Source organism: Lepisosteus platostomus, chromosome 28 (assembly GCF_059453375.1).
Source record: "Lepisosteus platostomus isolate fLepPlt1 chromosome 28, fLepPlt1.hap1, whole genome shotgun sequence".
Classification (NCBI taxonomy): Eukaryota; Metazoa; Chordata; class Actinopteri; order Semionotiformes; family Lepisosteidae; genus Lepisosteus; species Lepisosteus platostomus.
Window position 1 is genome coordinate 4,510,031 of NC_142638.1, and position 27,840 is coordinate 4,537,870.

General features: G+C 45.8%; 1 protein-coding gene across 4 annotated transcripts in view; it reads right to left on the reverse strand.

The window, feature by feature from the left end:
• LOC148638614 (protein TANC2-like) overlaps nt 1–22,990 on the reverse strand; it is a 224,060-nt gene extending 201,070 nt beyond the window's left edge. For 2 of the 4 annotated variants that reach the window (XM_088622754.1, XM_088622753.1), the window contains exon 1: nt 22,610–22,987. The gene's annotated coding sequence lies outside the window, so the exon portion shown is untranslated. Of the gene's footprint in view, nt 1–14,525; nt 14,743–22,609 lie in introns of all 4 variants that reach the window. The other 2 variants (XM_088622750.1, XM_088622749.1) reach the window with 2 other exon arrangements.
• Nucleotides 22,991–27,840: the final 4,850 nt, after the last annotated feature.

Consider the following 27,840-nt stretch of genomic DNA (forward strand, 5'->3'; position numbering starts at 1 on the left):
AAAACAAACGCTGCATCCCAAAGACCAGATCTGAAGATTTTTAGCACGCCCACGAAATCTCCACACAGCTTCAGAAAGTCCAGAATAAACTAAGAAACCTGCGCTTGCAAAGTACACTGCCCTTTGGCGAACATTGTCCCCCTGTAATAAGGAACTCGGTTTCTGCGCGTGCAAGAACACTGCAGTAGCTGCGCTCATCTGGGCCAGCTGTTCTGCTGTGTCAGCTCTGCAGCGAGGGAGGGAGGGTGCAGCCCCACCAGCACTGGAACCAGCAGGTCTGGCTGCTCCCATCCCCCACACCAGCCCCACCAAGCCAGGTGTATCAACGCTCTGTTTGTTAGGGGTGTGCAGTAGGGCATTGCAGGGCTGATGAGGGAAGGGAGATGAGTGCAGGTCTTCCAGAAACTAACAAGACAAATAAATAAGTAAAACCGTCAGCGTTAAGCAGCGCAACTGGTCAGACAGGCTGAACTGGCTTGTCTCCCCGTCAAAACCATCAACACCGGCCCAGCGGTCACCAGAAACAGGAGCCTGGCCTCCTTCAGCCATTCCACCCACGTCAAGGCTGCCAAGCATGAGCAAGCCATGCGAAACTCGGATAAAAGCTCAACCACATTTCATCATCACCTTGCACCTGAGAAAAGGCGAGAGAGAGAGCGAGCGACCCACAGGCCCTGCAGAGGCTACAGTACGTACGCAGGACACCGAGCAGGAGAAAAACAAGCACAAACAAGGAGTGCATATGACTGTAAAGGGCAAAGCCTGCAGGAAGCGAGAGCTGGAAGCAGCGCTTAAAATTACCACTCTCCTAACCCCCTGTTATTAGATCATTTACACATTGAGGCATCCAAGTGGAAAATTAAAATTTCATAGCAAACCCTTGGACTGAAAGGAACCCTTTGTCTCGCACAGGATGAAGCTCCTGGCAGAAGGTGAAGGGTGAGGGAGGTCACGGCGTTATTTGTCGGAGTGACACACAGCCGCTCAGAATGACATCATCATGCCACTCCCCTGTTCTACTGTCTGCAAGAGAAGGAGTGCCGTCACCGGGGGGGGCTGGTCATTTCAGGAAATCCTCAGCATGTGCTCTGCTAAGTGCGTGGGAGGAAGACGAGTCGCACCTCCGGGTGTCAAAGCTCTTCTGGCTTCAGAAATAGATTGAACTGCTCTTAGGCAAAAGGCCACCTCAATGGGATCTTGTCCAGGTCAGCAGCGGTCAGAGGGCACTGCACCTTAATCAGCTACCACAGAGCTAGACCCAGGGCAGGGTCAACACTCTGGAGGTCCTGGAAAGCACTGTTTATAGACAGTCTCTAAATGATCCCGTAGAGTTCGTATGTTCTCCCCATGTTTACATAGGTGCTCTGCTTTCCGCCAAAAACAAACTGGCAGGAGAACCAGATCCTGGGAAAACTGGCCCTAGTGTAAGTGCCTGCGTGTCTGTATTTGCCCTGCGATGGACTTCTTCTAGACACGTAGTGCAATGGACAGGAAGAGAAAGGAACAGGAGCAGTTGTGTGTACAAATATCACGTACAGGGAGAAACAAGGCTTCACAATTATCTGCTGGTCGAACCTTGTCAAAGGTGGTTATCACTGGCTGGAAGTGAACAGGCATTACCCGTGGTGGAGCCTGTAATTTGCTGCATGTTTCCGAACTCCCCATAATGCCTGCTAATGGCTCCCAAGAAAGGCTTGAGAGCCTCTTCTTTGGGCTGTTTAACAGTAAACACGTAAAAAGACAGCTGGGAGTGAAAGGTAATAATTACCAGCTTCTCAGGGCAAAACGCACAGCGCCATTTCGACACACTGAAAGCGAACGACTCAAAACCTCAAGAAACAGAAACACAGATGCACAACCAACGCGCGGATCCAATCAAGGTGCTTCCCAGGCCTTCCCACCTCAACAGGATCCGGACCCGGCAGCATTCCGCGGCAGCCGAGATACCAGCGCATTCTGAACTCCGGCTTCAGAAAGACAGGGCCGACCAAGAAAAAAAAAGTTTCCCGCTAGTTTCTCATCAGCTGGAGAGAAGCAAACCTCAGCTTTATGGCCCCTTAACGCTGCACAAACAAAACTGAACAGTTAAAAAAAAAACTAGGCTGGTTCCAAACCTGCCAACCAGGAGAACAAGAGCAAACCGCCGTCAGTCCAACATGCAGTGTCTCATCAGCTGCAAAGTGGATGAAACCAATTAACTATGTCATTAATACCACAAGGGTGAGGTAATCACAAGTTCCTGTGAATACACAGATGACTTGCCTGCTTGATAAAGGAGTCTTCATGGGAAAAAAACAACTGAAGCTGCTCCATTAACTTCAGGACAATTTACTGTTTGTCTTAATTTTGGATAAATTCCCTGGGAGTGTGAAGAATGCTTCCTTCATCCCAGACAACAAATAAGGTAAAGGAATGCGCTTTGGGGATTTAAGAGCTGCAGGCTCCACAGAAGCAGCAGAGAAAGCAACGTGTCCAGCCCTATTTTAACTTCACACGGTGGTCTCATGTATTCACTAGCATGATCCTACTAAAGCAAAGGGTCAGTATTCCCCGGGTCAAATTCAGGGAGCGGCAGCGGCCAGCTGTGGCGGGGGGGAGAGGGGGGCCGGGCCGGGCCGGGCCGGGTGGGGCGATTCTCAGCTGCAGGGCCGGGTCAGGCCAGACCGGGCCGGGTGGGGCCGGGCGGGGTGATTCTCAGCTGCAGGGCCGGGTCAGGCCGGGCCGGGCCGGGTGGGGCGATTCTCAGCTGCAGGGCCGGGTCAGGCCAGACCGGGCCGGGTGGGGCCGGGCGGGGCGATTCTCAGCTGCAGGGCCGGGTCAGGCCGCTGCCCCAGCAGGCTCGGCAGCTCCGCTTTCCGCTCCGGCGTTCAACGCGCTCACCAGATCCTGCTTCCCCGAAAGGAAGGGCGCGCAGACAAGAATGACACTACAGTCTGAGGATTCCAAGACGACGTGGAAGTCAAATTAAAGGAATTCAAAAGGCCAAGTCGCTTGATCACCAGTCCGAGCCTGGGACGGGTCTTCAGCCGATTGTGACCGGGGGACCCCACTGGGATTGGGTGGGCTTTGGTTATCCTGGGAGCCCTTGACATCTCGTCACTGCATCTTCCTGTGAGGAGGCAGGGGCATCGGGGGGAGAGGGGAGTGTGCAGAATTCAACAGCCCTGAGCTAGGGTAATTAACAACAACAACCACCACAAACTGAGAGGGCACAGGACAGAGAAATAACGGCTTCAAAACCGAACTTTCAAGTGAGCAACAGATGCCAGAAAAGAATAACATTCTATCATTTCTCCGAGCTGTGCGCGCGGCCGGGTCGCAGAACCGGGACCGGCCCGGCGAGGTTCACAGCTCAGGGGTGAGGCCGGCTGGGCTCGGCTGGGCTCGGCTGGACAGCACGCGAGCACCAGCAGAGAGCTGACCTTCAGACACACGGCTCTTCCAGTCAAAGGCAGAGCACCTGCTCGCCCCACGCCTCCAGAATGCGCTGCTGTGTGCCGAGCCAATTAACCCAGGGCTCCGCAGGGCGATGCTGCTGGGCCGCATTTTTCTCCTCTCTTGGAATGCAGATCAGAATTCCTGAATCTCCCGGTTACACAGCAGGAAAATCTGAAAAATGTTGACCAGTTGGTTTGCTTAGTTTTTGGACACTTTTTTTTTTTTAAAACAAATTGAATGTATTTTCCGTTTCCCATAAGTAAAAAAAGTGAAAAAAAAAAGTGTCAGCTGAGTCATATACTTTGGAGATTTACAACCCTGGGCTCTGCCTGCTGACTTCCTAATTTTAGGTGGGAAACCGCAATTAAGTGATAAATCCAGAGTTTTCAATAACAAGGCAACACAGGATGAAAAAATCACCTTAAATGCTCCCAACGGAGCTGTACATACAGTAGAGTACAGTAGAGAGTAAAGATGACCTCCATTCAGGTGGGGTTAAACACAACACCCTGACCCCCATCATCCCACAAACAGGAGGATCGGGCGCGATGATAAATTACCATAAAGTCTGAGGTGCAAGTAGGACTTAAATATTGCTAGCTATGACTTATTTGTGCATTATACATGTACACAAAAAATAGATTCCTTCATGTGCAGTCATCAGTGCTTGGTAGCGCTGGCTTCTCTCTCAATGTTATACTAGTGTAGCATTCCTGTCCTACTGTATGTGCGTTCCTGTCAACTTAAGAACCCGTCTCTTTAGTTCTTTAATGCCTGGTAACGGGATTCCTTTGGACACATATTACTGAAATCATTTGGAAATAACTCACACGGGACATCTGAGAGGGAGAGCACCGACTTGACAGTCCTGCACACAAGAAGCAAAGGGACACACAATAAACCTCCTGCTTTAAATAAAACCTGTTGCTTTCATTCTTTTAAGATCGGATGTTATTTAACTTGTTGTTGTTGCCGTTCTGTGTTTGTTTCGGCGATTCCTTTAATGTGTTTGTGGTTTGCACCACAAGCGAAGCAAGCAGTGAATGCTGAAATGGGTTTATTGAAGCAATGAAAATGCTGATCTGAAGCACACAGCACCTCTCTCAGCGGGTCCATAGACTTCTTTGTAAGTCATTTAGTGATTTGAAGGCCCTGAACTGAAGTAAATTACCAAATGGCTCTTGTCTAGTGGTGTTACCAAAGTGCTGCCTTTGTTTATACCCATACTCTCCTCTTCTACGCTTTCATCTCCATAGAAGCAGCACTAGTAGAGGGACTCCAGTATTTTCTGCCACACTACTGGTGCCCATTACTGATCTGCCCCTGCTTCACTCTCTCGCCTCTTCACATCCAGGGTCCACCTCCCTCAGCTGTCTCTCTGGAACTCCAACACAGCTGTCAATACTCGCTCAGGGCTCAGCTCTTTGAAATAACAACTGCGTTAGAAATAGCCCGCGAGAATTCGTTTCTGCCATTTTCCTCTTTCCAGGCCGTTTTCAACACAAAATCCGCCCTTTTGAATTTCTCCGAATTTCAGAAAGTGCGGGCCGGGCTCTGGGCTAATTTCGGCCAGCAGGACTCAAACGGGGACATGGCATCTCTAGGGGATCTCAGGGATGGGAGGCAGCCGCAGTGTCCAGGGACTTCAGACACCGTTCCGAGGAGGAATACTTACACTTCAAGGAAAGAAACAAACTAGCGGGCTGCAAATAAGATACTTCAAGAAAGCGTATTATACAAACCCCACTTCATTGAGGACAATTTCAAGCCTCTTCCTCAAAATCAAAGGCACATGTTATCAGATTAAGCTGTTTTTTTTTTTTTTTTTAATAGAAGCCCATGTTAAAAGAAACCAAGAGAGATCTAGAACTTGACAGCAGTGCTGTATGAAATCAGCACCATTTCTTATCCCATACATTAGGAGTCTCTTCAACCCAGATAGGAAAGCAACAAGGTTACAGCTGACTCCCAGCGGCTCAGTCAGTAAAGGCACTTGTCAGCAGCTGAAAGCAATGCGGAAGCACCACCAGGCCTATGTGGGATTGATCTAGTTAGGGCACCTTCAGCTTTGTGCACAACAGCGCCTCCTCTGGCTTGGGGCTGCATGATCACCAATAATGGCATTCTCATGCCCGCACACTGGGGTCAGAGGTGGGAAAGGGCACTGCTGGGTTGTCCACTGCTGCATGTTGTCTACATCGCCCCTTTGCTGGTAGAAACAAAGTTGCCCGACAGCTGGAAATTCCAAAATTTCGGCTCATTCATCATGAAAAAAATATACAATTTCTTTAAAAAGCTGCCAACTATACCAGGCCTGCGAGTCAATCAAACCTACGAGGGAGACGCGAGTGTACTGTGGTGTATTGGGGAGCGATCCCACCTGAGACGCGCTGTCCATCAGGAACAGGAAGAACCTCTGTTGTTCGTTTCGCTCTCCAAAGAGGCCCCACCCGAAGAACTTTCACTCGGATCTTAAAAAACATCCCTCGCTTGCATTTCCCTAAAGGCATCCATTCTCGCAGCAGATGAAGAAAAGCAGGTCATTACACTTTAAATAGTAACAGCTGTACAACCTGAGCTGGCGGAGAGACAATTCGAGTCGGATTGCAGGGCAACTGCAGTTCAGTCAACAGCCATGATTCTACAGAAGACAGCATCTTTCAACTGATATTTTGAAAACGTGTTTCACTGTTTGCACACCATTGAAGGAAAGCGTTTCCTCTTCTGCAGCTAACAAATACAAAGTCCTGAGTGATTTTTACTCTCGTACTATTTTTTACTCCTGCAGAGCTATTCAAGTCCCAGTGGGGTGGTGGGGGAGACACTGCTGCAGGTTCGCGGAGCAAGGGACTTGGGTCAGGCTGTTCCTCCAAACCCGGCTGGATACAACACTATGCATATTAAAAACAGCTAATTGGAACCCTCTGCAGGTCCCCCTGGAGAGAAGCACAACCCCCAGATTAATAATTGGGAACTGCCAGTTGTCTCCACCTTGGCCTACAGCAGACAGGCCATGTCCACTGCTGACCGCTGACCGCTGACCGCTTCCTTTTGCCAGGAGCATGAGGGCCGCTCTCAACCCACTGTTCCCCTCCGCTCAGGGATTCTCAGTCCCAGTCAGCTAGGTCCATCACCCAAGCTCAAACCCCTGGATCCTAAAGCCCAACCTGGGCCCGGAATGAGCTCCACAGCCCAGTGGATCCACTCAGGGGGTCCAGCATTAAACTGGCTTTAACTGAAGCCACAGCAGGGCTGAACCACGGACTATCACCCAGTGGAAGTTGTCCATTTTATGATGTACCATCCTCTTCCAGGCCAAGCAGAGATTACTGAAGTGAACACATTAAATTGCTGTTATGTCTTTTCCCATTCTCTTTTTTCCTTTTCGCCGCCCTGCTCAGTAATGCAGCAAGCCCGGCCCTTAAAGAAACATAAAGCTTCCCAACAAGAGATTCGATCTCGGGCTGCTGATGTGTAGATTTGCCATGGTATACCCCACAGGCAGTGCTGCTATCTGGAAGCCTTGATGTTTATCAGATCTTGTAAATTGGTTATCTTACTTGCGCATCAAACGCTAACATAAGTGCTATTCCATTTTGGTGTAAATAAAATGAGATTTAAGATTGCTTTGTTTTCCTTTTATGTGGTGTGAATGTGGGACAGTTGACTTGGGCGTAACCGCCAGCTGTTTGCTGTTGTGTCTGTTCTGTCTATTTTTCACTTGCAGATACCCATCCAGATGTTGGCTCCCTAGCGGTTTTGGTTTAATTGCCTGCTGGTGCAGTTCAGGACAGCCAGCTCTGCTGGTTTAGGCCTAGTCACTGTAACAGCTAAACCCAATGACAGCTCAATTTTTAAATCCACAGGCAAGGAGGCTAAAACACTCCTGTGCAAGACGACTGCAGCATGACAGCTCCCAATAACTATGTGCTGCCTTGGCAGGGAAAAGCCGAGCTCCATGCAGGTGTGTTGGGGGCCAGATTCCCACACATTACTCCTCTGTCTCCACGTCCCCCACTATCCGGAAAGAGCTCGCCACTGCCGCAGAGGTGACAAAATCAACTGCTCTCACTCGCTCTCTTTGGTTAGGCAGGGCCCAACACCCAGGCGCTGCCTGTCCCAACATTAAACTGGACAGCATGAGATAAACCATGCACTCGACGAACTCGATGAACCGATGATGGGACGCACACATTGACTAGGCACTTGGGAATGCCACTGGATTGTCTGAAGAGAGGGGCCTGAGGCAATAGCTTGAATGCAGGCGAGCCAGAATTCAGCATTCTTCATGAGAACAATTCATGCATACGTTTAAGATTAAGAGAAACATTACAAATGAGAGGAGGCCATGGAGCTAATCTAGCTCTTATGAGTGTTACAGTAACAGCTACAGTAAGTGATCTGAAGATATCTGCTACCCACTTCTTGACAGAAATCAGGGTGACAGCTTTCTGAGAAGTAACACAGAAGTTTAGCATCTGCAAAATGACTGCAGGCATCTTCAAAGCCAAGACAGGGGATTCCTCAATTACTCCTGTATAGGTACAGTACTGTTCCTGGGTTCCTCAAATCCTCCTGCATAGATACTGCTCCTGGGTTCCTCAGTTCCTCCTGCATAGGTAATGTTCCTGGGTTCCTCAATTCCTCCTGCACAGACACTGCTCCTGGGTTCCTCAGTTCCTCCTGTTTAGATACTATTACTCTGTCTTCAAGGCTCGGAGTTCAATTCTTCTTGCAGCTGAAGTTCTCGAGTTCAGTCACTGTCCCTCCAGCCAGCACAGCCAGCCTGGCCTGGCCCTGCTCCAGCGAATGGCATTTACAGAACAGATCACCCTTCTGAGAGGCAGGCCAATTTGCACTGCCGAGATAAAGCGCTACTATTCTCTTGGTGTACGACTGCAACTGCGATCATGCTCCAACGTGGGTGGCTACTGAAGAATGAGATTTTATTGAAAAGCCGTGTTGAGGTCACGATGAAAGCAGCAGCATTTTACTAATGACATTACATTTGGGGGAGCTTCCTAATTAATCTTCAGCCAGAACAGCCCACAGGTTCACCCCGAGAACAGCCCTCCCGTTGTTCCCCTCACAAAGCGTGCCATGTCTGAATACGACCGAGGCGAAATGACTATTGCAATCCTATTTCACTTTGAAAAAAATTAATAAACATAAGCTTTGCAGAATACATGGGCTTCATCTCCTAGAAGCATTGTGCAAGAAGGGTATGATGTTAACACTGTGAAATGGTAACAGAATGCCAGAGAGCAGCTGGATAACCTTGGGATCAGCTTAAATAGCAAGACCCACTCCTAAGATCCAGCAATAAATTCACATACTTGCTACAGTCCAGTTCTTTTTTCCACAATTTCAACTGTTCTCGAGCATTAAAAAATCCAAATACATTCTTTGGGTGGGGATGTGAACCAATGTAAGCATTTCAGACTTGTCAACACCGGAACTGTTCACCACAGCAGAAATAAAGCTCAGAGCCGAGGGCAGTCTCAGTGTCAGCTTGCGATGGCGTTCCTGCCCTCCTCTCTGGAGATCATCTCTGGTGTGGGACTGCTGCGTCAGACAGGGCGTTCGCCACGAGACAGATCCAGGGCGCCCCGATTTTGTGATTCTCGTCACCCAAGGTAATTGCTGAGACCTTTGATTCCGAAGCCGGAAAGGTGGCTCGATTGGCGTTGCCCCGATTAGAGCGCGTACAATGAAGGGGGTCCCCGGAGCGTGAAGCGTGCAAGTGCAAGTCCTCTCCCTTTCCCACAAGCCTCAGCGCCAGGACGGAGTGAACCGAAGCGCGGCAGACATTCTGATGACATCATCGTTTGCACCGCCAGCCTGAAGCCCGGTTTCAGCAGGTGATGAATACTCCATCTGTACACTGCGGTTAGCAGAGCCAGCCAAAGTCAAGCAAAGGTATTTTATGCATTCTGCCAGCACACTGTAAGTTTACACAGCCACCTGGCTTGAATATCTTCCTGGAGGGATCTTGTACCAGAAACTGGATGCATGCTGATTTTTACCAGGGAGAGAAATGGGAGGGTGAGATAAGTTCCCCTGAACTTAAAAGGGGGTGGGTGCCTTTTCAGAACCTTACTTCTAGTTGGAGCTCCAAAGGAACAATTCTTTCACTGCAAGAAAAGATGGAAAGATGCATCTCTGGGAAGATGAAGGCCAGCAATGCGTCACAATACAAAGTTAGAGAATTGCAGCTGCTAAAGCAATACTTTATCATAGCAAATATCCAAATGCACTACAGAAGTCGAGTCTACACAGCATCCCTCCCCACTACTCCTCCCGCCTGTCCTAATCACCGCTGTAATCAGCAAACAAGAGAACATCCAACTGTACAACGAGAGAGCTGACCGTCACACAACCCGCAGCGAAAATGTCCAGGAAGACCACGCAGTGAATAGCACCTCTTGAAAATAAATTGACTGGCACTCTTAAACACGAGTCTAACCAAAACCAAAACTAAACATTCTTTGAGGAACTTTGTATCATGTATTGCTTGAATAAGAGTATCAAATTCAGAAGACTGACTTTTTTTTCTTGGCAAGATGTTTTTCTTTCTGTGGTGGTTAAGAGCGCCATTGCCTAAGCAATTCCAGTGCTGAGCCATACGAACGAGAGTATCCCGTCTTATCTAACCTCCACACCGAGGCCGCTCATTTTAAAACGGCAGGGCGCAGCAGGGTGTCGGGTGTAACATCAGCTGCACCAGCCTGTGATGTGCCTTGTCACATGCACTCTTCGTTCTGTGTGACCACCTACAGCTCTTTCAGCTTATTCTTCTTCAGCTCCTGCATTAGGAAAGGACTTCTGAAAAGCCTGTTTAAAGCACATTGCCAATGATCAGCTGAGAAACGTGTTAGAACCATAATGTTCTTTTCAAAGTCCTGAATTCACTACGTTTCCTCCAGTCCCTATTATTTACATAGCTGGATTGTGCAATCTGTTTTAAAAGAAAGGACAGGAGACTGAGCACGTTAGGGCAGGTTGTGCATGCACAATAGTTACATCTGTCTCCTCTCGCTTCTCTCCCTGTGAAGGGGACTGTAAAAGCTACTGATAAAGCAAACACAATAAACGCATCAGAGTCACATTCAGCCTGGAGCTTTGCATAAGATCTGCCTGCTCCGAGATGGGAGAGCCCATTACTTTCAGCACACCTGAGCTGACAGTCTTAAATGTTAGACAAACACAAGGTGCCCTCCTTTATTTGGTTGTGGAGTGGCTGAATAGCTGACTCTTTGGATAGTGCTGCAGTCGGATCATTTTCCAAGAGACTTTGCTCTGCTCTACGGCAGACATTCTGTTGCCAGCCTGCACACACACCTCCTGTTCCCTCAGTCACTAGCTATCAGTTCCCCTTCAGAAGTTTCACATGAATTAATAAGCTGTCAACTAATACACACCGGCTTTGGTGATGCTGGAATACTGTATAAGCAGCCCCTTTCTAAAATCCTACACATCAGTGCTGTAGAACCGTCATGCACACGTTAAACATATGCATGCCTATAACAGGATAACTTTCTGATGTGTAAACTGTCATTCCATGACTTGAAAACGCCATGCACAGAGAGCCCAGAGGACGGAACAAGGCCTAGATTCACTAAATACGGCCCTGAACAGAAAAGTGCTCAGGAATACTAGAGGACTGGGCAGGACACTGCTTCGTAAAGCACATTAGGGGACAAATCTGGACCAGTGCTCGCATGGTCGACAACACTGAACTAAAAACTCTTCTCAAATATAGAAGCAACTGTCTTACTAACTCTAGCAACGAATGCGTTTACACCACAATTAACATTTAACTGAATGAATATTAATTTTAAGTACTCCCAATTGAATTTTTAACCCTACCTAACTGAACAATAATCCCAGTAACGGGAGGACTGGCAATGTATTCACACACATTCATTTTAGAGTTTACACAGACTCCATCAGCCTCTCTGTATGAGTGCTTCCAAAAATGTTGAACAATTCCATATAAAAGACATTTATACATATATAATACATATATTTAAAAATATTATATATACACTTTCACATATGTTAATAGTACTAGTTGCGAAATGGTTATGTTATGTTTTACTACGACACACTGTCAATTACAGGAATATCTGTCCATACTGGAATTTATGCTCATCTTTAAATAAACTATGATAATGCTACACACTGAGACAGCTCAGAAAAAAATTAAGCAATTTTGTACCGCTGAATTTCAAATTCAGCAGAAAAAGCACAATTTAACAATTCCAAAAGATGTTCCTGCTCTTTGCTTCAGGCAGATGGAACAAGTTGTCATCTCAAACATGGGACAATGATCATGACAAAAGTTTTGAAAGCTGTTTTTCTGGCTTAGTGACAAGGAAATGTACCCTGAACACTGGGCGACTTTAAAAACAGCTATTTGAATGGTTAGGTTACTGTAGCGAACTCTCCTTGACAAAGAGGCAGATTCCTGGATCACGAAATCTATCCCCAAGCAATGACAAAATGAAGAGCAGGGAGATTAAGCAGAACAGGTACAACAGCAAAAGTAGATATTTAAATGGGCCGAGGAGAACGACAAAGAGAATATCACATTCCCTGCCCAGCTTGAGAAAAAACCCTTCCCCTGGAAGATCAAAGAGCGCTCGTGTTTGTGACCGGAAAGCAGACACATAAATCATCTTTACCATCATTGATTTTGTACCTGCCGTCATTTTTTTTCCCTTTTTATACCCCAATTAATCTATTAGCCTTTTACTCCAGCTTTGCCTGCAAGGGCTCACTGAGAATTACAGCTTTTTGCTCCAAGACATCCTAACAAACTCCTGGACTGCAGTATTGGATTCACTATTCTGGGCCATCTATGGTCTTAAGAAACATATTTGCACTGGCAGAAATTCAGAGTTTAAATACGTTTGAAAAATATGTACATACTGTATTTGCTTTCCTGTTACAACAGTACAATGTACACAAGGCCCCGTAACGGTAAAACACAAACAGGATCAAAATGCTCAGCAACTGGTGTGTCGTTTCTAAACCTGTGCAGTTCTGACACAGAAATGGGAAACAAGAGAAATGTGCTATACAACAGATCAAGCTATTCACAAAGAACTAAGAATCATCTTGGTGAGCTTTTAAATCACTAATTTACTCAGAGTGTGGCTGAATGGCTTGGTTTAACTTCCTAGCTCCCTAGCTCAGACACATTTTTATTTTCTTAGTGTATCCCACCTTCGAAACAGAATAAGACCATTGTTATAAACCTAACTAGCTGAATTCCTCTGCAGAGCCCAGTATCTCCTTTTGCAAATTTGCTTTTTACCGTTTTAATTCTTCAGGGTGTGTTTTGAAAAAAAAAAAAGCTTGAAGACAATGTTAGTGTTGTCTGGATAATCTAGGTTTTAGTTAATCTGGTAGTAGAGAATAAAGCAGCAGCTGTGAATAAGTAAAGAGTGGGCAAAGGTTGCATGAGTAATCTTGTCTGTGGCACTCCAAAAAAAAAAAGGTTACAAACGTGGGGGGGGGCAGCAAGTCAAAACAAATTCACCGGAGCTGTAAATTAATAAACATGCTGAGCGGGTCAAAGGTCACGAGGTGCTCTTGTCGGTTTTGTGCTGCCGAGCCCGTCAGTGGTGGAGGAAGTAAGTTGTCAGTAAATCTGCACGTTGCAGACAGCGGCACAATAGCAAGCTTAGTGCTCTGATTAATACACACACATTAGACTGCAGCCAGCCAGCGGAGGAGAGCAGCAGCAGTTGGCTAATTGGGTAACTGAAAGCAGAGGTCTCTAGGAGGTGGCTATGAATGGCAGATTGATTGGATACACCAGACCTGCTCTTCTTTTGTGCTTTGTTCAAGGAAAAAAAAAAAGCCAGGCACCCTTTCTGCTTTCCAGGGTCTCCTTAATCTGTCTCACACTCCATTTTACTGTCCTTTTGAACAGGCCAGTGTTGCTTTATTTTTATTTAACCTCACTGCCATCACTCCTGGGCCCACTTGAGGAAGGCCGCACTCAGAGTGACCCCGGAGTCCAAACGCAGCGCGGAGCAGCAATGCAAGAGTTCACCTTCAGATACGATACTGTGCCTCCGCGACAGATAAAGACAATGCTGCCCAAAGCACAGAACCAGCTCTTCTCATTAAACTTTGCCCAGCTGCTTAGTCACTGGAATATAAAAAGCTCTGCGTATTGAAAGTGTGCTGTGCATTCTCATTTCGCCAGGTCAGCGTAATTCCAACCTCAGACAAACAGGATACTCCAATACATCACGATCTGGTAACTCAGCCTGGCCCACTGTTCTGCACGTTATTATGCTACAAACAAACAAGCCCCGCTGTTTTGAGGGAAGCGTGAGAGATGCTCGTGTTATTGTGGAAGGACGCATTTTCATTTTAAACTCTGGAAGTGGTGTAACCAAGTAAACAGACTCCCAGCCCAGAGGCACTGGGATCTGAGAGCAGTGGTGATCAGATCTGGCTGCCTAAAAGAATTAAGGCATTTACTGTATCTGCAGTTTCTCCCGATAAACTCTGTTAGTAGTTTGCACTACTTTCTTTTTCAGCTGATGCTCTGCAGACACATGAGAACCTAATGGATTGTGAAGGAGAATAAGGGAATGGAGACTGGAGGCCGGAGAGAAACAGGGAAGGGGTGTTGAACCCACCACAAGGCACTGCGTCCGTTTAAAGAGGGGCCAGTTCAGACCTCCAGGCTGTGACCACCTGGAGCTCACGTTATACGGAATCCACCCAGAGGATCTACAGGATTCCCATTTGCGCCAATTGGCTGCTTGCACCAGCACTTCAGAGCACAGAAAAAAAAATCAACTAACTATAACCCAGCAAAAATCATCCCCCGACTCACATCTTCATAAAACGAAATAAACCTGTGGAATTCCCAGCTGTCCCTCAATTTACTCACACCCATGGTAGAAACATGGTCACAATGCTCTACATGACACTGACAGAACCAGATGTCTCTCGTGTGCTTGTATTTTGTTACACATGAACATATCCCCACATCAAGGCTGATTCTATTCATGTGTGGTTCTACAGCGCCACATTTAAAGCATTGGGCACTCGCTTACACAAACATTCTTCCTACTTCTGATGGATTTTCCTTTCCTCCATGGATGGAAACCGCAGAAGTAATCATTCCAGTGCACGACAAAAACTATAAAGGCGCCCTGCGTTTATGCCGCCCTTCCGAATCCAGCCGAGGATCACAAACACTCGGAATCTGGAGGGCTGGGCATCGGGGAGACACACGTCCAGGCGGCAGCTCCACTGGCAGAGCAGCTCAGGCTGTGACAAAGAAAAAAGGGGTCAAACAGCCGCTGAGCCAAAGGAGCAAGACTCCCCCAACTGCACTCCGACTGGTCGGGGCTGTAGTGGAACAAAAGAGCTAGTTTACTGCTTGTGTCTGTTTGCATTCCTTCAGGGCAGATCAAGACAGCAAGGAATCCCCCTTCTCTCTGAGCCACACACTTTACAGCACCAGAGCGGCCGATACGCAGTGCTGCAGCTTCACCCCCTGTCCTGTCCTGGGGGGGGGCGGTCACACTGAAGGGGGCAGGGGGTCACAGGTCTGACGACAGCTTCAGTGGGTGGGTGTGGATTCACTCCCCTCTGCTAAAGATGTACCTTTATTTCCAAATCAGTATAAAGAGGACTTCTCAAAAAAACCCTGTGCTATTACTGTCCACAGATACAAGGTTTAGCAAAAACAGCCAATTAACAACTTATTGAAATTCAGTTTTACAGCACACCCCAGTCAACAGAACTGAAGATCTTTTTACAACATTTCACTGCATGGACAGGTCTCTCTCTCTTAATTACAGAGTGCTTTGGGAGATTTCGTGGCACTAATAACCACCCTAGATGCCTGAATTTCAAGCCCTACTCCAAAGGCCAAGTCATTATATTTTGCGTTGTACTGCACTTTTCACAATTCTTATTTTAAGATGCTAGATCCATTACAATTTGCAAAATGAATTAAAAATGATGAAGGAAAACAGCTGCACCGGCCATGTTTCTCCATTTTCTATATGACTAACATTCAGAATCACCTACAGCACTCCAAGTTGGAGCTCAGGCTAGAAAAATTACAGCTTCCCTGGTTTTATGTAGAGATTTTTGAAACGGTATCAAGACTTGACAATTCAAATCCAACTACCGAGTCTCAGATGATCATTTTTGGTTCCTCTGAATGCTGCACTTATCCTACATCCTAAGATGTTATGTACAGAATAACAGGACAAATCTATTTGGCTCTTTGGCCATGCGCTACATATTCTCTCTCTTCCTCCAAAAACACAGCTTAGCCAGATACGTGCACATTAATTCTTGTGTGGTCCCAGAGAAAGTAATTTTCCCGATTCATTATAATTTTTTTAATTAATTGCAAGGGTTGCTTCGAGCTGACAAGCAATTAAACATTGCCTACAGTAGCATTTGAAGAGAAGCAAATTTAGGAGAATGTGCCCTTTCCCTGCCTCTCCCTTCACTCACAGCCCCCCTCATCTGCTCTCCATCGGCTGGAACAAGTTAAACAACTGGAACTTCGGAAATGTGGAAGGTCTGGCGTCGCTCTTTCGAGAGATAAGAACAGTGAGAGCAGGAATGGGGAGAAAAACCCCCGTCGATGATTTTTAAGGACAGAAAAGCGCAGCCCAGCTCGTGTGCTACGTTCGCTTTCTAACAGATGGGCAGACGTTGGAAAGACATGAATAGAAATACTCAGTTCAGACAACAGAAGATGCTCCACGTTATGGATCCACCTGCATGTTATTTCAGTGTCTGAGCGCCATTGACGCGCCCAGAATAAACAAGGATCTCCATGGCAACTGAGGAAGCTTCCCTGAAGGACAGGAAGTGCTGATCACAGGAACAGGCAGGAGGGGGCAGAGGGGGGAGGGAGGGGTCAAGTGTCCATCTGACACACCCCAGCCCTGGGCAGCTGTTCCATCGCCTGCTTTTCCGCTACGAGCTGCACTAACAAGGGCAGAGGCAGAGCACCGCACGCTTCGACCATCTCGCAGGCGTGGGGTAACTGTTGGGGGCTCTGGAGCTTTAACTGGAAGGTGGGGGGTTCAAGCCCAAGGTAGGGCGTCTGCCGTTGCGTCTTTGAGAAAAGTACTCCACTCCGACTGCTTCAGCTGCATCAATGCGTACAAATTCGCCGTAAAAGCCAAGAAAAAAAAAAAAGCTTTTACTTGTTCAACATCCTTCAACATGACTAAACTCACCACAGTCACTCATCGGGCGTAATAGGCTTTATTTAACCGAGGCACATTACCAGCAGATAAAACATGATTAGGAGGGGAATGCGGCTGATGATGGCTGCCTGCCAGGGGACATGTAAATACAAAAACAGAGGCAGACCAGTTCTGGACAGCTCCCTCTCAAGGTAAACTGGCAAGCCCTTTCAGCAGACCTGCTCAGGACACCTTCCAAAAGACGTCACGGATCGCAGCACGGCGTGATCGTCAGAGGATGAGCTCACAGTCCTGCTCTGCAGTTGTGCTGGTTAGAACAGGCGCAGCGCGGAGTACCTGCTCTGCTGCGGGCTAGCAGGAACTAGATGCACGCTGTTGTTTCCCTTTCAGGGAAAACCAGGTCACAATCAGTCAGAAAGACTTCAGCGAGTGGTGAGCCGGCCTGGGCTCCCAGACAGAGAGTTTGCCACTTATTGCAGGCAGATGGCTTGTGAAGTGCACATTTGGGATCCAGGACAAGACTCGGATAAAAAAAAAAAAAAAAACTAGCAAAAGCACAGGATGTTTCTGTGATCGCAGAAGGGACTGGGTGGTTTTTAATCTGAAAGGGTTTTTATTTGATGAAATTCCAAAGGGGGAGGAGGGCCAGCGATCGAGCTGCTGCTGGCTGGAGAACAAAGGGGTGGCGTGGAGCTGTACCAGCACACCTCACTCCAGCGCAGAGCCTGCCAAGCCGAGCATGTGGCTTCACAATCCTATCATACTTCAATAAGAGGCTGCGTGCATGTATAGAGTGCAAGGAGGGGAAAACGCAGAACATTTGCACAGGCAGGAAAATAAAACTGATCTGTGAGAAGTTCTATTTCCAAAACCTAGGTACACCTTTGTTGCCCATAACATGTACTTCCTCAATATGTAAAGTTGAAACACCGAGGGATGGGAGGAAAGAGAGAGAAGGTGAATGTGAATTAACTGCTAATAACACAGTGGCTTCTTCTATTCTGCAGACAATCCTGTTTTCCACAATAAAAGCACAGGATTTACCACAAAGGAGTTCCCTGAGGCTGCACAGCTGAACATACGCTACTGTTCCGAATTTCTCCTGGTAAGACCTGAGAGTGCTATCTTCTAGTATCCAGTAAGGGTGGCAACCACAAACAGATGAGTTGTCAATAATCCCTCTTTTTATGATCTAGCACAGACCCAGACAGTGCACACCTTGGCTGGTTTTGCAATGCCAATGCTCTTCCTGGAGAGGGTTAAGCAAAAACCCTATCTTGACACCATCAGGAGTGCTGGGAAGAGGTCTCACAAGCGTGGGGAACTGTGCTAGACAGATCCACACAACCGGCGCTCTGCTGTGCCTGTGCTTCGCGGTCTCAGCAAAACGCTACAAAACTGCAGCTAGCAGAAAACTCACACAGAGCAAAAACAAAATTGTATCACAAATCTGATCTTTCATTTAGATCTCTTGGATGCATGGATGTTTGTACTAAACTATTTCCTAACTGCTTTATCCCATTCGGGGTCTATTCCAGCAAGCAGCAGGCACAAGGCAGGATACACCCTGGACAGGACACTAGTCTCTGGACTTTTTGAGAAGAAACTGGAGCACCTGATGAAAACCCACATGAATAGGGGACGAACATACACCCCACACTAACAGCACCCCAGATCAGGAATTGAACCCGGGGCCTCAGCACCACGAGCCAGCAATGCCAATAAAATTAACAGAGCTCTTTGATATTATTCCCTTGAGAATCAATTCAGTTATGCATCAGAATAACACAATAAAAAGGCACTTCACTATTCTTCAGGAAGCGATTCAAAATGAATAACTACCTCTGCATTATACTGCTACAACAGGTGCCATTGTCTCTGTGTTTCTTTCATCATTCTTAATTTGTTTGCCTTAGAGTGCTGCTAATTGTCCTTCTGACACTGTTTTCACTTCAATTCAACAGCTGTGATGCAGAAGACTCCCAGTCAAGGCACTGCTTACATTTCTTTTAAGAAGCCTGTATGAACATCAGCTCTTCAAATGTGACACCTCCACCTCAAAAACACAAGGTCAGTTTGCCTCTGGGAAAAGCTTCCCAGTGAGGAGAACAGCTGAGGCCCATTGATCAATCAAGGTCGCCGTTCTGAAGTAATTGAACGGAAAAAGTTTGATTAATGGACAGTCTCTACTATCACGCTATAACCACCCTCTCTTATCTGCCATCTCTTTCAGGGACCAGCTGCAAAATTATTTTTGTTAAAATATACACCAAAATACACTTGTTTTTGCACTTCAAACCCCAAAGGAGCAAAAACAACCTTGATTTCACCTGGTATCCAGTCACTCATACGATTCAATCAACAGTAATATCATTTCATAAATCTCGTCACAACCGATCCGCAGCTGAAACTAAAATCCTTGCTCCCAGGTGCGTGGTGGACGCAGGGTGTCGAACAGCACAGTAATGCAAACAGCTGCTGGTGTGGGCCAAGGGGAAAGGCAGAGCCTTCTCCTTTGGATCCTACCAGTGGCTAAGCCAGGTAAAATGTAATCCTTGATAACTTCACGGCACCTTCTCCACCCTACGAGACGGTACGTTCTCAAGGTTGATAGCTTAGGTTTGACCACAGACCGAAGAAGAACTGACCAAGTCAGTTCCAAATAAAAGATCAACCCCACCTCCAGAAAAATGAGAATGTATTTTGACCTCTTATTGTAATATCAAGGGACGAAATGTGGGGTATGGTTCCTTTAAAGCTCACGTTCTGGTAGCAGAACGATCTTGCTCCAGGCTACATGAAGCAGCTACCATGCTGTCTTCCTCTGCATCACAACATGCTCAGCTCAGCGCACAACCACCACACTGCTGCCACTCAGGCCTAGTGCTGCAAACGTGTCTTGAAGAGCCACATATTTTCTACAGTAAGCTAATCACCAACAAGATCCTTGAACCAGACCCCTAGCCTTTTACACCACTATTGTATACAGTTCTGAGCACCAAAGTTTTACACAGCTGTCCTTTGGAAGTGCCTGGAAAGGACAGATGAGGGCTAATGTAAATACACCACGGCCTGATTTACATGAGGTTACTGTTCAGTGAGGCTGTTCTTGAAATTGATAGTCCCACTAATCCCATACGTATTAGGCAAAATCATAACTTCATTTCCAGACGTACACATTACAAAAGCAAAAAAAAAAAGACCTTTTTCTGTACCGTTAAGCTCTTTGGGGCTCTTGGACCATACAGTATATCTAAAGACACTGCAGTTTAAATTACAGGTTCTTATAGGTTCGATACTGCCCAGACTGAGAAAAAATCAAAATGAACGAAGGATTTAAAGATTGATTGAATGTTTCAGGAGTAATAAAACTTAATATTATTCTAAGGTACTGAATTTATTGCTCTTGACATCAATGCTAAGGGAGATGGAAGGGAAGTAAGCCAAAATCTGGACTGCATAGTGAGGATAATCTGATAAAGCTCCTTTATTACAAATTCTTCTGACTTTCTTTTCTTTGGTTATGATCCAAGCTGTGGGGTAACTACCTCACTTACAGGGAACTGCTCTTCCTTACAGTGAAACTGCAATAGCTCTAATACAGTAAGAACTGGAGGCCCGGTAAAAAAAATTAGATTTTATCCACGTTACGAAACTCGGGGAATGCCGAGGTCAAAACAGTCTCCATACAGTATATTAAACCGCATGCACAGGTGTAGTACATAGCAATGTAGTCTTAAAAATATAGCAATATAGCGAAGGGTGTGCATTAAAACAGGCACATCTCTTCTGCTGCAAGCCAAGATCAAGCCAAACTAATCTCCTATATGGTACATCTGTACAATGTAAATGTTAACTAAACCTAATGCTCCTTTACATTTTGCAGAACAGTCAGGAAGACCTGTCAATTCGTTTACAACGGTGGTCAACATTAAACCAGGATCCCATCAGGCTGACAGGGGGCTCTGGTTGTGTAAATCTGAGGTCCCGTGTATCCAGAGGCCATTAGTGAACCCAGGATACTCTTTCAGGGCACTCTGAGTGCTGACCCCCGAGTCACAGGCAAATCCCATCAGGCAACTAAAATCCATCAGGTTGAAACTCGTTTAATCCTCCTCTTATTTGAACTACATCCCACAGAGATGCCTTATACGACAGGGCTGTCCTTAAAAACGGGTATTTGTGACCGTCCGTGCAGACCTGCAGGAGCAGTATGTCAATGTGAACCATATACAGTCGTTTAAATGGGAAAGGTTAGACGAGAGAAAAAAAAAACTTTAAAAGACGCGCCAATAAAAACCCTCCAGGCCCACAATACTACTAAATGCGCTGCCGGCCTTCCAGAAATCCTTAATCCTTATCAAACCGACAGCAAGGCACAAGCTTGTGGAAACCTGAGAAGGTACCCATCCACAACGTGGATAAATCCAGCTATATTGCGATGTTCATTACTGTGTGGCACCCCGATGACAGCGTTGACCCAAACGACTGACTGTACCAGCACATTATGAGAAGGCGGTACAGCAGGTCGTCTTTATGGCTTTACTTTGTGTGAGGGTTTAAGCTCCTCTAGGCACGGTGACTGTCTGCATGACTGGATTCACTCCCAGCGCACGCAGTCTCCTTATTTCTCCCCAGTCTGAGGCGCGGCGCTGGGTCACCAGTAAAAAGAGAGCCGACAGCAATTGGAAGATGTCCCCCCATTGTTACTCAGCAAACAAAGTGCGCCCGTGTGTTGCCACTCACAACGACAGAGAGGGGTTACAACCCGACAACTACACACTGCCTGACCGGGCCTGTTTCATGTCGTTTTCTCCGTGGCGTCGTTGCTGAGCAAAGCGGACAGAAACGCTCGACTTGCAACACTTTATACTGCGTGTCTGGCTAAATATGCATTGTTGACATTTGCGTGTGTTGTTTTCATGTTAAAAAAAAACGTGTTTAGGTCCCGACTATCCGCCGGTCTTAAAAACACCTCCACAGAGAAAGGGTTCACATACGACCACCAGCAATATTATTAATAATACACGTTATGCCGCGCATTATTTTTAACCGCACCTGGGACAGCGCACTGACCTCCCCACCCCCCACGAGTTCCGGTCTCACCTGGCGTATAAACCACACGAGAGTGACATTCATGCCTAATTCACTCCGGCCACCACCAAGATAATGGGCCTCGCTGCTCTGCTCCTCGTTAAATACATATCAGAAGAAACCCGATGTATCCACATTTTAATTATTTAGTATCGAGAAAAGTCTGCCTCGCCTATTATATTTACTGCACTTGGAGTCTAAAGCGGATAATCTGGTAAATCTACACGTTGCATCACATTTGCCTACTAATACCACACGTTGGAAAACGTCGGTAAAATAAAAAGGGACACACACGCCAAATTAAACATCTTATTTTCTTGATTTTTCCTCTCAAGAGTACATTTAAAAAAGCTTTCTGCGTTTTAGGCTCTCAACCAAGTCCGCATACAGCACAATGATTGGGTGTATTTAATTAATTAACGCGGATAATGAACGACATGGCACGTTAATTGCGTGCTGATATTTGCCTAAATACGCGCGTCTCCGTGGTGGGCTCAGGCGACAAGAAAAAGGTTGAACGTCCGAAATACCAATACCGTGATCAACACCGGTAGATAAAGAGAGGATACAATATCTTCTCTCCTTTACAGAGCAAAAAAATCGAAGTTTTCAAAAATACCCTAACCTCATTTCAAGGGATAAACCCACCTGGGGCTGGTACTGTGATGATACAGTTAGCCGCCAAGCGCTGATCACTGCAGCTTCCGAACCGGACCGGGTCGTGAGCATCTGTGCCTTGTGTGGCGACAACACAGACGCACACAGATTCACGAAGTCCGTTTCACAACGTGCTTACCGCATTTTGTTGAAGGGGAAAGAAAAGCAAATCTCTCAACCTTGCTGAATTATTTATTGCCTACCTTGTGCTATTTCTGGTCTCTTCCGTCCGAGGAAACGGTTCTCTCTCCTCTCCTTCAAAGCCGGGTTTGTAGTTCCTATTCCCGGGTATATAATTAAGAACCAACAGCGCCCAACTGTTTGTGCTGTGTGTGTTTTTTCTCTCTCTCTCTCTCTTAACCTGAGCCAGAATACCGCGCCGAAAGGGGGCCGTGAGGAAAATTGCCACGGGGGAAGAAGAAGGTTTCAAGGTTTGAAAGCTCCGTCGCTGGCGGACGAGGGTCGGTTCATAACAAACACGCTCTTCCAGCGGGGAGACGCCGGGCGCTACAGCTGCTGCTGCTGGGCTGACGAGCTCGGCGGCGGGGTGGAGACGTAATAATTCATGAGAGAGAGGGACGGCCTATGTGTTTTGCATGGCTTTGTAATAATTCAACAGCAGGTTAGGCCGTGGCCCATCTAAAGGCTCGTTTTATCCGCCCCCCCTCCATCTCTGTTATTTTCTTTAACGCCGAATTTTATTAAGTAGTGTTCAAGGAGAGTCGGCGAGGAAATGGAAAGTAAAACGGAACCTCAGCGTAGCTGTGTAAAAATAAATTCGCCTGGATGGTTAATTATTATTTACCGCCCCCCCGGCATAAACACACAGACTGCGAAATAAGTGAAATATTAGAAAGAGGAAGAATAATAAAGGGTATGTATTGCTTCCTACTTTCTGATCTTAAATCATGAGCTACAAACTAGGACCAATGGCAACACTAGGTTTTAAAATTCTGCAGGTGAAACTGGACACTGGAGTGCAGATGTCACAGTAGTGTGTGTGTGTGTGTGTGTGTCATGTTTGCACACTTGTCTTTTGTGACTGTTAGTACAGTATATTGACGCACTGTCAGGAAAAAAAACACTTTTGTGTGGAGTTATAGTTTAGCTGTTGAACAACTGACAGGCCCTTCAGTAACTTTAATAGCTGTAGAACAGGTGTTCCTCTCTACCCTGCCCAGCTGGGCTTTGCTCCAGCCAAACCATTCACTTAATCTAATTCACTTTAACTAACCTAACAAATAGCTTGAGAGTATCTGATTTCTATAAAAAGGTGGCAATTTAAGATTTACTTATGAATAGCAGAAGGTAAATGACAGGGCTCCAACATGATTGGGCACAGAAAATAATTCAAGTTAATGAACCCTGATGCCTGAGAACAGCAGTGTTTAATCCTCACGCTGGAGGTCACTGCGTCTGAAGAGTGTCCAGTCCTGGCCCTGGAGAGCTACTGTGTCTGCAGGGTGTCCAGTCCTGGTCAAGGGGGGCTGGTATGTCTGCAGCTCTATTTAAAGCATTGCCGAGCTGGTAGAAGCTGTGAAAGTGGTCCGGTGAAGCCAGCAGTCAGCGTATTTTAGTCTTTAAGAACAGAGCTGAAGCAGAAGCCTTCAGACACACCAGGTCCCTCAGGGTCAGGAGACTGGGCAGCCCTGTTCTGGAAACAGACTGGGGGTGCTGTTTCAGCCAAGCCACCAAGTTCCCCCAGATCAGCTGTTGGCAGCAGTCTCGTGAAAAAACACAGAGGGCAAGCTGTCATGCTGAGAGGCACCTTTTGCGACATGTAGAAAACAGCATGCGTGTCTGACCCACATGGCCCTGCCTGCTACAGGGAACTGGGCACAGACTGGAGGAGTGGTATATCCCCACCCTGGCCCTGGAGGCCCAGTGCATTAACAAGAGTCCAACCTTTCTTATACATAAGCTCTTCATTAACTGATACTTCAGTGTTAACAAACTTTAACAATAATCCTACTGTATATACACATGCATTTACACAGCCAAATTTGCATTATCAACTAAATGCAGTATTCAGTCAAATGGTGAACTGAGAAAATCTGAATCATTACAGTAACAGTGTAAAAATGAAATAACTGCTGTTATTCCAATTCAGATTGGCCATACTGACGTAGTATGAAAGATTGACATCTGGCCTTGATAAGTAGGAAAGGTGCATAATGGACACCTACAACTCAGAGAAATAACAGCTGACTCTAAAGAGTGAAGAGATCGATTCTACACATTTGAAAAAAAAATTGATTTATCTTTCCTGAAATTTATTTGAATATAGTCAGTAAATCCCCATACACTTTCTTAATTTAAGGTGTCCCATGCTAATAAATGTAATTAATGTGTTAAATGTAAGTATGCAAACTGTTGCATCGCTGCTAATAGGACCAGAAGATGGTAAAAACTGTGGGCGGAATTAGTAGGATTCAATTTTGATGAGGAAGAATGTAAACAGCAGGATTGATCTTGCAAGTTATCCAACAGCACCTGTTTCTGAAGCCCACATCTGAAGAAGAACAGAGACACTCATTCTCCTTCCTGTTTCCTGTTCACGACAAAAGAACGTCTGTGTTGTTTATTGTGACAGTTACTTTCACAGTCGCAAAATTCCCCCGTCTGCTTTTTCCAGTGTATGGAGTACAGACATTTCTGTTTCATCTGTTCTGTTTCCCAAATCACACATGCACACCTACATTCAGTCTGTATTAGACTGCAGGTTGCTGAGAGCTTATTATACTACTTCAAGCGCTATGCATCTCTGCCTTGGTGTGACTATAGTTTAACTGGCCGTGGGAGTATCACAGCATTCCTCTGTAACATTAATCATGGTGTGCCATGGTAGTCCGTTGGTCTAGTGTATCATATAACAATATAGGGAGGTAAAATCCATAGGAATCCATAGCAAAACTAACAGTAAAACCACAGTAAACCACAGCAACTGTGCAGAACTATACCTTGGTAAACGTTCAGAAGGGATGATGATTTACAGTCCATCCAATTTTTATATGTTTAAAGTGTAATTGAATATCTAACTATTCACGCCTTTCATCTAAAACAAATGTATTTAGTAATTTGGCAAGTGTGTAAATATGGCTTGTTTATGCTTGCTTTACAGGGAAAAGTTTCATAATAGCAAGTGAACACAGATTCTTGCAAATTGACTCATTTAAGATATGGAGTGCTTAGACATATGTCTGGAAGCTTGGATGAGTCTTTTTTCTAGGGCATGTTATTGTGCAGCTGGATATTCAGTACATATTAAGAACATGTTAGAGCACACGAAACACATTTCTTATGCAGTTTCATTATCCCAGTTTTGAGTGAGGGTTAGAGTTAGATTGGGGTTAGCTCCTTAGGCATTGTTTGGCCATTCTAATAATTTTTTAAGAACTGCACAAACACCTAACAGAATATTGATCTATACTGTATATAGATTTATGTAAACATATGTAGTATTTATCATATGACTATAATATTAACATATGTGTATTTTTACACTTTTTTACCATATTTTAGATATAAAATCAGGCCACAGGCGTTTCAGAAATATTTCAAATAAAGTGAGCATCCCAAATCTGGATTTGTTTAATATGAACCAAAGGAAGAACAAGTCTTTTTAAAGACTTAATTAAATTCTCTAACTATGATCTGATTATGCATTAGATTGGACTGGGTCAATAGTGCTAATGCAATTAAGAATACAAAAGGCTCATCTGTTATTGATTGCATTTCCACTGCTTGGTGCCAATGGCTGATTCAAGGCCAGTCTAGGACTGACTGATAATTTATTTGGGTTTGTTTGTGGAGCGGGATGATGGATAATGTTTAAAAAGCCTTGGTGTGTTGGCAAAAGCATAGGATTTTAATGCACTCAGAGACATTGCAAGGGTCTATAAATCTACCAAGTGTCTGCACATATTCATAACCCAATTTCAATTTCTTTTCTGACCTTCCACTTCTTCTCTTTTTTAATTTAAAAGACCAATTATGTAATATTACTGCTATTCTGGTATTTTGACTGCCCATGAATGAAATAAACGGATTCCAAGTAGGTATTTTCTAAGCACTTACGTTAGAGATGTTCTTATCCAAATGCTACCAGTTAATGTGTCGTTCTTTCGGGAAAACTCTCCTGGCAGACTCACATTAAGGCAGCATGTTTGGTTTGGTTATCTAAGCAAATCAGTGGTAATTTGAAAGATTGCTGGAAAAAAAAAACGCAAATCCATGGGGAGAAACACAGCAAATAAAAATCAGCCTGATCTTCAGGCTCATTTGTGGACGACGCTTGAATGCACAGGGATCTCTTGTAAAAACAACGCTGGAGGCAAGGAGATGGCATCTAATGGGAGCCCCACGGACTCCCTGGTTACCTTCTTCGCTGTGAGCATTGGCCAGTACATCCGTATCAGTCATCAAGGCCAGCGTCCTTCCAAAGGTGTATTCTTGTCACCATCCTTTCTGATCTTCATGAAAAAAAGCCTGTGCAATCTGAACATTCTCTGCAGCCTCTATTAGCACAGAGGCTGTGCAGGAAGTTTCCGCGCAGGGTCCCCTGCTGGCAGCTTGAAAGACGCGCTCGGATTAAAGAAAGGTCGGCCTCATTGCGAGCGCAGGCGTGGGTGGAGGAAATCTGCAGCCCCGCAGGGGGTGAGATTGAGCCCAGCGCCTTGAGTAGCACATGGCCGGCCGTGCAGACACAGAGTGCCAGCTACGTGGCTCCGACAGTCATCCTCGTGTGCGGCAGTCACAGCCATGCTCACCCAGGCGAGCTGGAACAAGCTATCACTCTGCGTCCTGCCACATTAACATGGGCACCCCAGACTGAATGGCTTCTTCCAGCTTTTCCAGAGCACTGTTTCTGAAGACGTCCGTCACAATTCAGTACCTGAATCAGATCCCCTCCCAATCTCCCCTTTTCAAGAAACTAAAATGTTTCGGGCTCTTCAGCATACGAAGCATACGAAGCTGCCTCAGACCCACAAAAAAGTGTCTGGTTGCTGTTCTCTGGACTGGTTCCAATCTTCTTTTGTAATATTCTACCCACAATCGTACACAATATGCTAAATGAATGTGGTTTTACTAGTACATTGCACAATTTTAACAAAACTTATTTAATTTAAATTGTACACCTCTCTGTTTTGAGTTTAGCAAAGAATGCAGATTGCAACAGCAGATTCTCATGGTTTCTTCTGCTCAACTACAAATATATTTCAGGACAATGTCCATGATTACCTTCATCTCAGTTTGGGATGCTGTGTTGTTTTAAGGATGAGATTGAGAGATTTGATTACTTGATGTTGCACATCGCAGTGATTTTTATAAGCATGTGGAAGCCAATCAAATTATACACTAAGTATTTACAACTAACTGAGTTTCATTTCCTCAATAGAATAAACAATAATTCAATTATTATTGAATCCCCTAC